We start from the raw sequence: 10266 nt of genomic DNA, 5'->3' as shown, positions 1-10266 counted from the left end.
AGAAAAGGTTGAGTTCTGTTTCATCCTTTACTTTAAAAGGTTCCAATGGTCGATTTCTAATAAAGATTCTTCATATTACATTGGTAGTTTATGAAAATGTTACAAGTATAAGGTGTGTTATGAGCATTTATAGAACACGTATCCCATAGAAACTCAAAAAACAAGGATGGAGAAGAGAATGTGTTAAATGTTTTAAAAAGATTTAATCCATGCATGCGATCGTTAATATTAACATGTAAATAACATGGTAAAAAATTAGAAATTAATTTAATTATAACTATAATTAAATTAAATTAGTTTCTAATATTTTACTATGTTATTTACATGTTAATATTACCGTTCGAAACGATCGTATGCATGGATTAAATCTTTTTAAAACTTTTAACACCTTCTCTTCTCCATCTTTAAATGTTTTTTTAGTTTCTATAGGATACGTGTTCTATAAATGCTCGTAACACACTTTATACTTGTAACATTTATATATATATATGTGTGTGTGTGTGTGTGTGTGAGTGTCGCCATAGCTTGACACCTGGTGTTGGTTTGCTTACCCCCCACGTAACCTAGCGGTTCGACATAGAGACCAATAGAATAAATCCCAGGCTTAAAAAATGAGATCTGGGGTCGATTACTTTAACTAAAACCATTCAAGGCGATGTACTTAAGCATGTTCTAACCCTCTATCTTTTTGAAGTTCAGAATCTAATTATAGGAGAGAAAAAAATTACACACTGCACATACGGATAATTAGGTGATAAAAATTCTTCATTGTACCTATGATACCAATAATTTCAAGCTTCGTTCCGGTTTGAGGAATGGCTTGCGAGAGGTAGGCGGAATGTTCGGACTGCACAGAGTAGCCACTGTATTCACGTTTTAAATGTTATCTTGGTTTGTGTTTAAGAAGTTGTAAGTCTCCGTTTGGATAAGGAGTTCGCTTTAAAACTATGTGATTTGGAATTGAATCCTACAGCGCAATACATTGGACGAATGTCTCTCTTCTATCATAGCTCCAATGTGATCAAGTCCTTGCGAGAGAAATTTGGCAAACAGATTCATTTTTGTGGGGAGGGAGACTTATAGTCTTAATCAGTCACCCGATTTAACAGCAAATAAAAATTACGGCCATAAACTCGAATCAATATAATATGCAATACAAATTGAAACAAGTATTTAAAAAAAAAAACGTATTTGATATGGTATCAAACTTTCCTATAATAATCCTTTCTACTATAGGCACAAGGATTGAAATTTGGGGAGAGAGGCTAGACGATTACATCGACTCCAGTGTTTAACTGGTACTTATTTTATCGACCCCGAAAGGATGAATGAATGAATGATCCTTTCTACTATAGGCACAAGGCCTGAAATTTTGGGAGTGGGGGGGGGGATAGTCGATTACATCGACCTCAGAACCCAGCTGGTACTTATTTTATCGACTCCGAAAGGATGAAAGGCAATGTCGACCTCAGCGGAATTTGAACTCAGAATGTGAAGACGGACGAAATACTGCCTAGCATTTTGCCAGCTCGCCAATAATAATAATATTAATCCTTTCTACGATAAGGCACAAGGCTTGAAGAGGGAAATCGAGTACTTATTTTATCGATATAGAAAGGATGAAAGGTAAAATCGACCTCGGCAGAATTTGAACTCAGAACGCGCTAACAATTCTGCCTTCTCGACGCCTTAATGATAATAATTCTTTCTAGTTTTGGTGCAAGGTCATTAATTATAGAAAAGCGGGTAAGTCGGTTACATCAACGCCAGTACTCAACTAGTACTTATTTTATCGCCCCCCCAAAAGAACAAGGATGAAAAGCAAAGTCGGCCTCGACGGAATTTTAACTCAGAAAGTAAAGAGTTGGAAGAAATGTTGCCAAACATTTTGTCTGAATCGCTAACGATTCTGCTATCTCGCCGCCTTCATAAGTTATCCAACATATATGTGTTTAATAATTATGTGACGTATAAAATATCTAATTCTACAAAATATTTAAGGATAGTAATGTTTGTTCTAATATAGGAATGACTTCAACAGCTGTCCGCGAAAGATAGCAGGATTTTGTGGGGAGGGGGGGGTTCCCTCTTCGGAATCGTAAATCTCCAACGTTTAAAATATATAATTCACGGAGAAAATTTCTCGTGGGAAATAAAAAGTCAAAATGAAAAGATTTACAACCAGTTGCATACTCTGAAGCAGAAAAAGAGCTTATAAGGGGGGAAGAAAAAAAAAAAAAAGACTTCAAACTTAGAGGAAAAAAAATTCCAGAACCGTAATCTCTAACGTTTAAACACACGAATCCGAAGAAATGTTTGCAAAAATATACAAATAAATTAAGTTTTTAAAACTAAGTAACCAGAAGTGCTTATTCCAAAACTTTGCCGTTTGTACTTTCACAATTTTTAATTTTCGGCTGTAATATAAAAAGGTCGCTTTTAACACTATCACCTGAAGCTGCCGACGTTGAAAGCATTCGAGCCAAATCCCATGTCTGAAAATAGTTCCCCACCACCAGCTTCGGAGGTTCCTTCTCCTCTCTATAAATAGTTTAAAAAAGTAAATATATAAAATGTAAGCCAATGATAAAACGTCTTCCTCATATTCTGCCCCCGCCCACCACCTCAAAATGAAAAGGAAATATTGGATAATGTGATCTGATACCTGTCTGGGGTAAAAAAAAATTTTTTTAAATAGTCACCGCTGAATATCTTTCATCGTATCATACGATAAATCGATAACTTAACAAGGTGAAGAAACAACGCGGTTTCAATCTCCAGTTAGACTTTTCACCTCGCCGATTTAAAATATCACATCTCTTAAATGATACCATATCATTACAATCATCAATCAGGTACTTGAATCGATATAATCGACAGTTACCTTCCACTAAATTTGTGAACCTATACCTATGTTAGAAATTGAATTGTTAACGCGTCAGACTTGTTTGTGGTATTTGATCCGCCTCTGCGTTTTGAGTTCAAATTCCAAAGAGATCAATTTTGCTTTTCATTCTCGGGGTTGATAAAATAAAGTACCACTCAAGTACTAGGGTTGATATAATCAAAAACTCCCCTCGCCCCAGTAAAATTTAGGCCTTGTGCCTACGTTAGAAACAATTATTATTTTCCGCGAGAAAACTTTAACACAGGTCCAGAGAAAGTTAGATTTATTAACTTTTGAGAGTTACCTTGGGATAGAAAAATACCTTTTATATTTCTGTAAAAATTGTTTATAAGTATCTAGCTTCTGGCTAACCATAAACATAGTAGCAGCAGATAGGTCCACAAAGAAAATTTTGAAAACAAAAGTACAATTAAAAAAATTACGGCAACAAGCAGTCAATTACACTTCAAAAGTACTCAAAAAAAGTGATAATTCCACAAATGGATATATTTGCAACACAGACTTCAGCACTTTAACGCACACAAGTGGTGATCAGCTATGTTTTCAATAACAATGGTAGTATATCCTTTGCTTTTCATTCATTCTTTTGTTTTATGTCCCCACTTGCTTTACCTGTACATGTACTGTCCCCACTATGTTGCGCCCTCAGTAGCTAATAAAGAAATGAGTATATCTTTTGCTGGCGTTGCGAGCCAACCGGTGACATAGATAAACTACAGTAAAAGAATTCTGGCGGGTGGTATGTCACAAAAAAACGGTGCCTCATAGTCTGGGGAATTCATGGAGGAAAAGATAAGAGAAAATACACATTTCTATTTCTCGAAAAGTAGACATGCCCTTGAACATTTTGTCGATATTTGGAACGATGTTCCATAGACCGGAACAGGGCGTATGTAAGTGTTGCCTGATTTATAAGGCAAGCTGAGAACTCGGTAAGAAAACAAGCAGAGCTGGTGTGCTATACACCTCACCAACCTGGTGTTGCAATATATGAAAAAACGAAACGTTCTCAGTGACAGAAACCGACTGAGGACGACATAGGAAATCGAAGGCGACAATCTAAAGAGAAAGGAAATGCAAGACGCAAGAGGAAAAGCCTATTGCCTCCTGGGTTAGTATGAAATTCATGGTTCTTCGAATCGCCAACGATGAAACAGATGGAGATACTGAACAAATCGAAGGAAGAAGAAAGCAAAATGTTGATTGTGAAGCAACGGGCTCCTACCCATGAGGGAAAACTGAATGATAGACTGTTGGTGAAACTGATACTAAGAGTCCAAAAACACATGAGGACGCAGGAGAATTCCTGTTTAATCTAAATTCCAAAGAAGTTCAGGAGATGCCTTCAGAAATCTTACTTGGCCTTGTACCAATGTATAAAACCAGATATCTTTAAACAGACACCTGACCTGCAAGAAGAGACAAATCCCCTTAAATCATACCCTATCGTCTGGAAAAAAAATTATAAAAAGAAACAAGAAAGCAGTAAGAACATGAACTAATATAGTCTTCCATATGCAAAAGGTTGAATTTTCCACGGCTGAAATGTAACTGATCATAGGTCTGCTCAGCCAAAGCTGATCTGGAACTAAACCATCCTTATCATTAGCACTGATGTGCCGACGAAGACTAAGAAGACTTAATGAAATTAATAACATTTCTGACAAAAAAACGTCCGTTAGTGCCGCAGTCCCTCAGGTCTTCCATTAACTACAACTTCTTTATGAAGGAGATAGCTTCAAACGAATGAAATCCAATGAAAGGTTTTGCGATCGAAAAATATCAGTCATCTCCCACTGAATAATTGAAATTCATCAATCCACCGAATTATCTATTCAGAGCCTGAAAGCTGTTGTTAAACCTACAAAAAGACATATAACCAGAGACATTCCAGCTGTAACCATTTCGTCCTTTTAGGAGTATTTAGCACGACAGTATCTTCTTGCCTTCAAGACAGTCGGGAGTGATGAGGAAGAATAGACTGTTATTTCCAGCAGATTGAGGGACTGCGCAGAATTTCCTTGGTCGATTATGTGGTCACTTGATGCAGTAGAAACAGCAGCTAAATCTTCTTATTAGACGCAACGTGCTTAAAAGAAAAGGCAGGGCGGCTGTGGCTGGAACACCTTTGATCATAAGCTCCATTAGATCAGGATAAACCCAGGGTTAACAAACAACACAGGTCTCACCCTCTTACTAATGTTTTCGTTTTTATACTCATATTGATAGCATGGGGTTGGTTAGTGGCATGTGTCAGCTCCAGGGGGTTGTGATTCATACTAAATCATGACGAGTAGTAGTAGTAGTAGTAGTTGATGATGATGTTATTGAATAGTTGATATGTAGCCTCTAGTTCAACGAAGATATGATGGAACGGCTCAGAAGCCGTTTGAACAGAACAGTATTCAATAGCTATCAAATACTTGATTGATTCCGTTTCAGGTTGCAGAGCGGCTGAATAGCTAAGTTCGCTCGGCAACCACGAGGTCCCAGGTTCAATTCCATTGTGTGGTATCTCGGGCAAATATCACGGATGGACTCATACCAACTAAAGTGCCTGCCACGCAATGAGACCGAACTTGGAACCAGAAGGTTGTCAAACTTCTCAACTAGACAGCTACGACAGCCCCTACATAAATAAACGTGCACACACACATACATTTACATCCTTATACATATACAGACATCCGAAATAATGAGATTTGACATGCGCTCACGCACACACACACACACATATATATATATATATATATATATATATATATAATGTCAAAACTGGTTACTTGAAAAAGCTATCTCAAGTGGATGAAGGAGAATATTAATAAAAAGTAAAAGATTGATACAAAAGGGAAAGCGATGAGACGGCGAGGTATGGATAGGGTTGGGAGGATGACTGTATTAGCAAAACTTCTGGGGTTCTTTAAATATTAGACATTGCGCGACTTTCTCAGAAAAGAGCAAGAGAACCGACAGCGAAACAGCGACGAAGCGTTGGGGGTGGGTTAAGTGTTAGAAGGGAGAAGTTTTTGGTCATTATTGAAGCGAAGTAAAGCGGCAGAGCATGACAGAGTTCTTTCATGGAACAAAGTATCGTAAGATGATATCGGTAGTCATTCAAAATGGCCCTCCGTGTTATAATGATCCCAGCACGAAGTTGATCGGAGCATAGTGTGTGTGCTGGGTTAAATAAATAAATGCGAAAGAAGAGAACATCGGAGGGGAAGGGGGGAAAGAAAAGCAGCAAGGGTTTGTGACAGTCTTTTGATGCGTTAGTATGTAATCTGTAAGGCATATAATCAGTGTGTGTGTGTGTGTGTATGTATATATATGTATAAACACACACACACATATATATATAGTTTGTGTGTGTATGTATATATATATATGTATATATACACGCACAAACAAAAACACATGTACATGCATACACACACATACGTGTGTGTATATATGTATATTACATACACGTGTGTGTGTGTGTGTGTGTATATATATATTATATATATATATATATATATTATATATATATATATATATATATATATATATAAATAAATATATACATACACATACGCATATATATTATATACACATACATATATATATATATACATACACATACGCATATATATATATGCACATACACACGCATACATACACGTGTGTGTGTATGTGTGTATATATATATATATATCCGCGTGGATGTACATATATTTGATAAGTGCCATGCTTTATAATTTCTGCTGATTAAAAACTTCACACACACACATATATATCTACTAAAAGTATGTTTGATTGTTGTGTGTTGCATACAAGTGTGCGGATATTGTGAATCTAATGAGTACATATTGCATGCATATAACCTGCATTAAAGTGTACACATGTGTGTGTATTTGTCGACTATACATACACAAACTGTATAAGCATATAGAACTGGGACTGTGATATTTATAATTAAATGAATGAGATGAGCAGAACAGCTATCGAATGTGTGTGCCTGTACACAATATATAAATTGCGAATCAGTAGTATTATTTTAAGTTGAAGAGATATGATGAGCGGAAAAGCTATGGAAGTGCGTGATTTCAAAATTGATAAGTAAATAGAATAGAATTACCTTAAATAATTTCGAAAGGCAACGATCTTTTTTTTTTTTTTTTTTACTCTGAATGAAACAATAAAAAAAGTGATGGGCCAAAAACTTGTTACAAAAAAATTAAATTAATTTTAAAGAGAAGCCAACGTCACCCACCCAGTGATAGCCGTTTAGACACGGTAGGAATATGATTCAACTTCGATTAAATAGATACGAAGGTTTGCCGACTGCCAAAGCACGTTTCTTAATCTCTTCAACACTTTGTTTTATCAAACTTTTGTAAATCATGCGCATGAATGTGTGTGTATATAAAATTAGGAACTTGGAAAGACGTGGGATAAACAGAAAAGTTATCAAAATTTCTCACATAAATGAAAACAAAAAAGTATGGAAAACTATTGAGAATCTACTAAGAAAGATAAAGTGAAAGGAAAGGAAAGGAAAGGCCCCAGTTAGTTGAGCTTTTCAGTATATATTACTTTGAAACCAGAACTGATTATTTCATTTTAGAGAGAAAGTTTGTTTCATTGTTTTGCTTTTTAAGCATATTGAGAAACCCAAGACTAAGATTTAGAACGGCAAAATCAAAATTATTTAAATGAATATAAAAAATTAAAAAAAAAGAGGGGTTCGAAAAGAGAAAAGATATGATCTAAAAGGGATAGATGGTGATAGAAGGATGCGTAACAACTGGCTGGCAAGTTCCCTCCAGTTTAAAGTAAATCCGCATTGTACCACACGGACGCGCGCATACACGCGCGCACGCACACACACATACACACGCGCACACACACACACATACACACGCGCACGCACGTACACATGGACATACGCAAAACTGTCGAGGTGAAGTAAAATTCCGTTGTCAAACCTAGCCACATGGCTACCAACCGAAGATAAACATACGAGTGTCATGCTAGCGTGCAATCAAATACAATTTGGGAAATCCAATAGAATACAGATGCAAAGAATTTTCGATAAAAACAAAAAGTTGAAATTAAACAATTGCAGTAAAGATTTTGGTTTTAATGTTAAATTTCTCGGGTAAGAAACCGAATTAGTAAGAGAAATCTAAAATGAATTCAAAAGAAATTTTAAATGAATTTATGAGAATTTTAAATGGACAAGAGCAATTGAACAGATAATTTTTAAAAATTAATATAGTTGAAGAGGTTGAATAAATAAAGTTGGGCGTTTGATGGATATGAAGTAGAAATACACTGAAAGCGTATATCGATACAAAAACAAATAATTATCAAAATGTTGTTCTTAACCAGAAGAGGTAAATTGATTTTTGGAGAGATCAGTCTTGTAAATTTGGTAAAAGCGGGTTCTATTATTATGCAGGCGCGCACATCAAACAATATAATGAAATGTACAGTAATAAAGATTAGCTTAGATTTTTAATAAATTAATTCAATAATAATTGGAAGTATAGGAAAATATTTGTTCTGCTTATGAAAATATCTGAGTGAATTGGTGAAAACATGTATTTGAAGCAAGAGTAGTTTTTTTGTTTTTTTTATGCTCAACAGAAAAATGAATGAAACGGTTTTAGAATTGCGGAAAATGCAACAGAAAGTTATAGCAACAGAAGTTTGAGGAGTTTTGTTGTTGGATATTGTTTATATCACTAAAATCAAAGATAAGAAGGATTCAAAGAAATAAAAACTTTTTATAAAAAAAAAATTTAATCAAAGAAATCTATCAAAATTAAGTTTGCCCCGAGGGATGAGAAATTAAGAAAAATTAATATTTTTTCTTTCTTCATATATCCGTGTAAAAATAATAATAAAGGCAAAAAAGGGAAAAGAAAACAAAAAAAAAACTGCGGTAAGTTTGAAGGATGAAAACAACAGCAAAACTGAATCCCCATACACAACATACATAAACAGTAAATAAACAAATTGACTTCTTTTATTATTTTTTTTTTCTTTTTCTCTTCTAATATAGAAATATTAATTTAAAAGAGAAAAACAATAGCAACTATGCACGAGTCAAAGAGCCGCGATGAAAGTTGCGGTGTTTTTTGTTTTTTTTCTTTGTTTTGTTTTTATGTTTCGTCCGTTGAAAAGTGCTGTTTATTGCAAGAGAGAATGTAAGAAAAGCCAGTACTTACCAAAGCAGTAGACTCCAGCCTGTCTCTTCTATGAAACAAGACCATTAACTACTGCGGCAATATTAACTTTCTGACAGAGATTCGCAGCAAGGGGACACAACTCTGATTCAACCAGCGCCAAAACTTTAATCATTCGCACCAACTCTACCACTCACAGCCTTCTATCAATATCAATAATCGTTATACACTCACTTTCTGCTTTAGATTCACTAACCAGATTATCAATTTATGTATCTTTTTTTCTGATTCATCATTTTTGCGTCAGTTTGATTTCCTTCACTTGCGTGCTTACATTTAAACAACACAGCATCTATCCACACCTTTGACTAAACATACATTACATATTTATGTAATTTTTGTCTTTCTCATTTTCTCCCTTTCTTTTCTCAATTGGATATAATTATGCATACATACACACATGCATGAAAAAAAAACAATATGTACATATTGTTTTTGTTTTGTTATTTTTTCATGTAAACATTCTACATATAGGATGAACAGTTAATTTTATCGTTATGATAGTAACAAGTTCAATAACAAGACCTAAGATTTATTCACGAAGAGAAATTTAAATTATTTTCCTGCATTCTTCTCTTCGGGGAAAAGTGTAAATATCACATAATTTCATATACATTTTGAAAACATGTTTTTACAAAGCGATAGAGTGATAGACTTTCTGCCCTTATACATTCAAATCCTGCTCGGAACGACTTGGCTTTTCATCCTCGCCTGATCGATAATATGACTATCACAGGGTTCGATTCAGTTGACTTACACCGTTCCCGTACAAATTCGTGGCCCTTCGCTAATATTAGATATTGTTAATGCCTTTTGGAAATGCTTGAACATCTCAACTTCATATTTTCTCATTCAAAATTTATCTTTAACCTATATATTTTGTATTTTCTTAATTCATACAATTATGCACGTACTCGGGCACTTGCAGGGAGGGAGAAGTTATGAACATCATAACTAACTTTTCTTCTCGTTTGAATAAATCTTAGATTTTGCGCCCGTATAAGAAATAATCTCTCTTTTTTTTTTAATATTTCTTTTTCTACCAACAAACTTTTATTGAACTCACCTCAATGAATATATCCAATGAAGATGTTTAATGTGTTTTGGTTAAAAGCATCACCTTGG

At 34.8% G+C, this 10266-nt stretch overlaps 1 protein-coding gene across 2 annotated transcripts in view; it reads right to left on the bottom strand.

Moving 5' to 3' along the window:
• Nucleotides 1–10266, bottom strand: part of LOC106878294 (zinc finger protein 569) — a 65261-nt gene extending 54995 nt beyond the window's left edge. Inside the window, exon 1 of one of the 2 annotated variants that reach the window (XM_014927479.2) lies at nt 10208–10266. The gene's annotated coding sequence lies outside the window, so the exon portion shown is untranslated. Of the gene's footprint in view, nt 1–9123; nt 9750–10207 lie in introns of those variants that run through there. The other variant, XM_014927478.2, reaches the window with a different exon arrangement.

The sequence above is a fragment of the Octopus bimaculoides genome, chromosome 3 (assembly GCF_001194135.2).
Source record: "Octopus bimaculoides isolate UCB-OBI-ISO-001 chromosome 3, ASM119413v2, whole genome shotgun sequence".
Classification (NCBI taxonomy): domain Eukaryota; kingdom Metazoa; phylum Mollusca; class Cephalopoda; order Octopoda; family Octopodidae; genus Octopus; species Octopus bimaculoides.
The sequence above is the reverse complement of the archived record's forward strand: the minus strand, read 5'-3'. Positions and strand labels throughout refer to the sequence as shown.